The sequence below is a fragment of the Thamnophis sirtalis genome, unplaced genomic scaffold (genome assembly GCF_051295495.1).
Source record: "Thamnophis sirtalis isolate CommonGarterSnake01/CBP01778 unplaced genomic scaffold, rThaSir2_p1.2 scaffold_15, whole genome shotgun sequence".
In the NCBI taxonomy this organism is placed as follows: domain Eukaryota; kingdom Metazoa; phylum Chordata; class Lepidosauria; order Squamata; family Natricidae; genus Thamnophis; species Thamnophis sirtalis.
Window position 1 is genome coordinate 23,669,503 of NW_028261395.1, and position 6,903 is coordinate 23,676,405.

A 6,903-nucleotide genomic window follows, 5' to 3' on the forward strand; every position below is an offset into this window, starting at 1 on the left:
TGATAAGACATGTGGGTGCTGGGCAGGGACTTGAACTTTATTTTGGGTGGGAAAACCTGGAAACTTTCAGATTCGGCTTTTCCCAGATGTGCCAATATGACATGTCTAATAAAATGGAACTTTGAGGAAATTCAAGCATCAGAGTCTTCTTTTATTGGGGATGTTGCTTGGAACCATAATATAGGATTCCTCTTTCTGTTAATAGGAGAGGAGGAGGAAAGTGGAAGAGTTGCGGTTAGGTTTTTTTCTTAAAATGTGCTAAGGTTTAGGGGAAGAGCAAGCAGAGCTGGGGGGGGTGGAGTTAAATGAGTCACCAGCCCATCATTACATTCCCACAAATAAATGGTCTAAGTCCAACTCCCCTTGAATTCCGTTGATACTTATCTGGTCCCGACTAAGAGTTGAACGACAGTTGATCAGATTCTTGTCTGTAGGCTTGAATAATAAATATTCTGAACTGCAAATTGATGCATGGTTTTGATTCTTTGACATACATTCTCTGAGAGATCTTTTCCCTCTTGTAGACACTTTCAAACTCATGATATGCCATTAGCAGCACTAGACTGTTTGCATGTTGGTTACAAAACCAATTGAATCAAACGGATTTTGACTTCTAAATAATCTGGAAAATTTAGTACCACTTGCTTCCATTCTAGGAAAAAAAATTCTGGCCATGGTCATTAGCCTACCTCCAGATTACCTTAGTGTTGTGACAGGAGGAAGGCTGAATCCAAGAAGTGTTTTAAAATTATTATTATTATGGCCCCCAGATTCAGGAAAAGTCTACCTCCAGAAACTAGGTTAGGTGGTCTTCCAGAGGGCATTGAAGCCCAAATCCTTGGAGAAGCTTCTTTCTGCTTCCCATTTTGTACATGGAGACTATCTGAGGATGCTGATATGTGGGTTCATGATAGAGATGATAGATAGATGATAGATAGATAGATAGATAGATAGATAGATAGATAGATAGATGATAGATATGATAGGATGGATGGATGGATGGATAGGTAGGTAGGTAGGAAGGTAGGTAGGTAGGTAGGTAGAAGTGGTGGGTTGCAGGCTGTACGCCCTGGTACGGGTGTACCAGTGCCTGCCAGGAGGACTGGGTACCGTTCTGGTACAGTGCTCTGGAGGGCCCACTCGCCTGCCCTCATTCCTTACCTGTATTTGAAGGAAACGGGCCATCTGCAGACAAGCACTCAGCATACAGTGCCTATGTGATGCTTCACGGAGCAGCTGGAGCATCACAGAGGCATCATGGAGGCGTTGCAGAGGCATCGCAGGAGGTAAGGATACATGTGCGCTGCACACATTCATGTGGTAGCCCCCGGGTCCCGTTGCACCATACCGGTTGCAACAGGATCTGGAACCCACCACAGGTAGGTAGGTAGGTAGGTAGGTAGGTAGGTAGCTAGATAGATAGATAGATAGATAGATAGATAGATAGATAGATAGATAGATAGAAAGAAAGATAGATGATAGATAGATAGATAGATAGATAGATAGATAGATAGATAGATAGATAGATAGATAGATAGATAGATAGATGATAGATAGATGATAGGATGGATGGATGGATGGATGGGTAGGTAGGTAGGTAGAGTGAGTGACAGAGAGAGAGAGAGGGAGAGAGAGAGAGAGGGAGATGATAGATAGATAGATAGATAGATAGATAGATAGATAGATGATAGATAGATAGATAGATAGATAGATAGATAATCATTAATAGCCATTGTGCCTAATAGTGATCAACAGCCCATATTCAATGGATTTATTGAGTCTCCTTTTAGAACTGTCTAAATGAGTAACCCTCATCATATCTGAAGACATTGGAACTGTTTTTCCTTTTTCAAGAACATGGACTACTCATGCTTCCCTATAAAAATGTCTTAAATTAAAATAAAATCCACATGAGAAAGAATAGCAATCTAAATTTATTTAATTTAATTTATTTTAAAAATTAATACATTCTGCAGCCCAGCACATTTGGGAATGAATTCGTCTTCCAAGGTGCCTGGACACAGGAAATAATCAACTGAAAATGTATTGGCATACAAAGCTTTTTCATTTTCATCTGCCTGGGGGCTCCATCCCAGCCCTGTCTTTTAAAATTATATTGGAAGTGTTGATAAAACATATTTTTTTCCTAAATTCCTTGCTATCTTTGTTGGTGTCAAGTGTACATAGAGTTCAGTTTTAATTGGAGACTGTCAAGTTGGATGTTCTGAAGAATTTATTGTTGTGATTTATGAAATGAACCCATTTTCAGAGGTTTAGCATCTTTCGTATAGAGGTCTTTTAAGATCCAGATGATTTGTATGAAAACGATTTACTTTTCCCCCTTTATTGTTTTGTTCGTAATAATTTCTTGAGTATCTTGAATATTAAAATGCAAAGCATGATGTTGTTTATCTCTTCCTGTCAAAATCATACCGAGTCCTTTTGTCTTTCTAGAACTAAACCAAATGTTCCCAGATTTATTTTGGCTCCTAGAATACATTATTCAGATTGAGGAATGCTATTTATTGCAATAAGAATGCTCTCTCCCTTCTTTGGACTCCCAATTACGGTACATTTAAAGGGAGCACAGTGCTTATTAGGCTACATCTAAATTTACACATTCTAAATTTTGTTGCTAATGGTCGAAATGCTGCAGCCAAGTTTTTATACTGAAAAAATAAAGGGGAAAATTGTATCTCAGGGACTTTTGCAAATAATCCTGTACGATAGGCAGGAGAAGGTTGCAGATATCAGCATTGTACAAATTCATCATTACTGATCTTTTCTAAGTCTCTGTTGCTCCCCGCAAGTCTTACACAACTAGTTCATTCAATTAAAAAGTTTTATTCTATTTTTTAGTGCTTGCACACTTTCCTAAGCAGCCAATAATAAGTGAAACCAAGACATGCAGGCAATTCATTCTGAAATGTGTAATAATAAGCTAAATAATATACAATGTGGCATTTATAATGTAAATAATATGTAATACTAGCTGGATACCCATGCTCCATGATGAAATTATGTGATCAGGCAATGCAGGAGAAATCCGGTACACTCCAGTTCAATCTGTGGCTCAGTGGTGGTCGGTGATTGAAACCCATAAGGGAATATCGCTCATGCCACCTTGAGTCTGGAAGCAGTTCCATAGGTGGAAGGCATAGACATCTGGTGAGGTACCGACGTTTAGTACTGTAAGGAGCCCCAGACCACTCTTGAGTGAAGGAGTGGAACGTCTACCAGTTTGAACTGAGGTAACGGAATGTGAGGCAACTGGCAGTTGGAACAGAGTTCTTTTCAGATGAGCAGGGAGAGTAGAACTCCTTAGCATCAGAGTGTGTTAATTACTGTATAAGAAATACTAATCATCTGATGGTCATTTCGAAAAAACCTTTCTTAGAGAGCACCTAGAAGCCAAGAGGAAAATATGTGCCAAATTTCAAGTTTGTAGGCTTTACGGTTCTGTAGGCTTTACGGTTCTGGAGATTTTGTGATGAGTGAGTGGTATTTGCCATATGTATGTATGAATGTATGTATGTACACACATATACACATATACATACACACACGTGTGTGTGTGTGTGTGTGTGTGTGTGTGTGTGTGTGTGTATTTAGTGTCACAACCCCTGGTATGACCAAATATTTATTTATTTATTTATTTATTTATTTATCAGCACAAATACAACATATATATATATACATACATACACACACACACACACACACACACACAACCCCGGTATGCCCAAATATGGGAGGAAGATCACTACTTCCATTCTCTGTCTCGTCACAAGAGACCATCCAGAAATCCAATATTTTTACTGTTGCCTTTTTGTTACATTTGTTGTATTTGTGCTGATAAATAAATAAAGGGAGACCAGTATAGATCTATTTCAAGCTATTTAGCTCTCATCAGCTAGCCATACCCTTACTGGGAATCGAACCTGTGTTGTATTGCATCTTAGGCAGATGTGTTAACCATTGAGCCACAGAGTTCGACTCCTTATCAGCCAAGCCAGTAAATCTAAGTAGATACCTTTCACCCTGGCTTGGCTGATAAGGAGTCGAACTCTGTGGCTCAATGGTTAACACAACTGCCTAATATGTATATGAAGTCTCATTCGTCATCTTCAGGCTTCGTGCTTCCAGGAGCAATGTGAGATCTCGGCTGTTTCTTCCTTTTAACTGCCAGTGGGGTTTTTAGCTGATTGGGTGGGAGCTTGGCTGTGTTCTGATTGGGTGGAGGTGTGTCCTGATTGGGTGGAGGTGTGTCCTGATTGAGTGGAGGTGTGTTCTGATTGGTTGGGGGGTTGTGTTTCATGTAAGGATAGGAGGGGTTTAAAGAAGCTAATGTGCATTTAGAGTCTGGCTTCTGGTCCTTGGTCGTGCCTCCTCATTAGTGTGGGTTTTTGTCTGCTTTCTTTGTGGATGTTTGGTGTTGATATCCTGTGTGGCTCTTGTGAGTGTGGGCCTGGTGTCATTCATCATGTTAGGGACTCGTTTATCAATAAGGGCAGGCTTCCAAATGACTGGCCGGCGGATATTTTAGCAGATATTCAGACAATAATATAATAATCAGAGAATATATATATATATCTTGTGTCACAATCCCTGGTATGCCCAAATATGGGAGGAAGCATACTGCTTCCTTTCTCTGTCTATCAGCTCACCCTAGGAGACCATCCAGACAGAAAGCCATTATTTTTGCCTTTGTTACATTTGTATGTATGCAACACACACACACATGTGTATGTATGTATGTATGTATGTATGTGTGTGTGTGTGTGTGTGTGTGTGTATATATATATATATATATATATATATATATATATATATATATATATATATATATATATATATATATATATGTGTGTTTTAATAATAATAATATTTTTTTTTTTCATTTTATTGGAAATTTATATGCCGCCCTTTTCCCTGAGGGGACTCAGGGCGGCTTACAACAATAAGGGAAGGGAGTGCGAGACAAGACTTAAAAAGAAAAGAATCGTGATTAAAAGAAAATTAATCGTAAAAACACAACATTCACTCAACATTCGGGCGGGGTTAGTGTAATCCTATCCCCAGGCCTGACGGGATAGCCAGTTCTTGAGGGCTGTGCGGAAGGCCTGGACTGTGGTGAGGGTACGGATCTCCACGGGGAGGTTGTTCCATAATGTCGGAGCTGCAACTGAGAAGGCTCTCCTCCACGTAGTCGCCAGTCGGCACTGGCTGGCGGATGGAATTCGGAGGAGGCCTACTCTGTGCGATCTGATGGGACGCAGGGAGGTAATTGGCAGGAGGCGGTCTCTCAAATAGTCAGATCCACTACCATGGAGTGCTTTATAGGTGGTAAGTAAGACCTTGAAGTGCACCCGACGATCAACAGGTAGCCAGCGCAGCTCACGGAGGATTGGTGTTATATGGGCGAACCGTGGTGCGCCCATGATCACTCGCGCGGCCGCGTTCTGGACTAGCTGAAGTCGCCGGATGCTCTTCAAGGGCAGCCCCATGTAGAGCACATTGCAGTATTCCAGCCTAGAGATCACAAGGGCTCGAGTGACTGTTGTGAGAGCCTCCCGGTTCAGGTAGGGCCGCAACTGGCGCACCAGGCGAACCTGGGCAAATGCCCCCCTGGTCACGGCCGACAAGTGGTGGTCAAAACTCAGCTGTGGATCCAGGAGGACTCCCAAGTTGCGGACCCTATCTGAGGGGGATAAATTTTGCCCCCCCAGCCTGATTGATGGAACGTTAGCCAAATTTTTGGGAGGAAAACACAACAGCCATTCGGTCTTTTCCGGGTTGAGTACCAGTTTGTTAGCTCTCATCCAGTCTTTAACAGCCTCAAGGCCCCGGTTCATCACGTCCACCGCTTCATTGAGTTGGCACGGGGCGGACAGATACAACTGCGTATCGTCCGCATATTGATGGTACTTAATCCCGTGCCTCCGAATGATCTCGCCCAGCGGTTTCATGTATATGTTAAATAGCAGGGGGGAAAGAACCGAGCCCTGCGGCACCCCATAGGTTAGGGGCCTCGGGGACGATCTCTCCCTCCCCACCAACACCGACTGCGACCTGTCCGAGAGGTAGGAGGAGAACCACTGTAAAACAGTGCCGCCCACCCCCACCTCCCGCAGTCGTCGCAGAAGGATACCATGGTCGATGGTATCGAAAGCCGCTGAGAGGTCGAGGAGAACCAGGATGGACGCATAGCCTCCATCTCTGGCTCTCCAGAGATCATCGGTCAATGCGACCAAAGCGGTTTCAGTGCTGTAACCGGGCCTGAAGCCAGACTGGAAGGGGTCAAGGTAGTTAGCTTCCTCCAAGGTACGCTGAAGCTGTAAGGCCACCACCTTCTCAACAACCTTCCCCAGAAAGGGGAGGTTGGAGACTGGACGATAGTTGTTAAGAACTGCTGGATCCAAGGACGGTTTCTTCAGGAGGGGCCTCACCGCCGCCGCCTTAATAATCCAGAATCTTTCATATTGCAGTTCAAATCAATATAAAAGTTTATTGGAAGCTTAAGCTTTCTACAGGAATCTGAATTACTAACCATCTAAGCAAATTGGCAACAGATAAGAGTAGAAGGAATTCATGGTGGGCTTGACTGAGATCTCTTGTGGGTACAAAGGGACTCAAGACTAATGATGCATTTAACTCCCCCTCCCTCAGGCTCAGCCTGGTCATCTCCTACAAATATCTCTGTCAGGTGGTCTAGATTAAATGTGAGTGTATTAATCCTTAACCAGTTTTGCCTCCAAATAGTGATCCCCAACAGATGCTGGAGCACAAAGCAGAAAAAATGCAAAAAGGGAATACTGAAAAAAGATAAAAACTCCCTGCTCTCTATTTCAGTGAGACATTCTCTCAGCACCATGGCAAGGCTGCCTTCACATTTAACACACC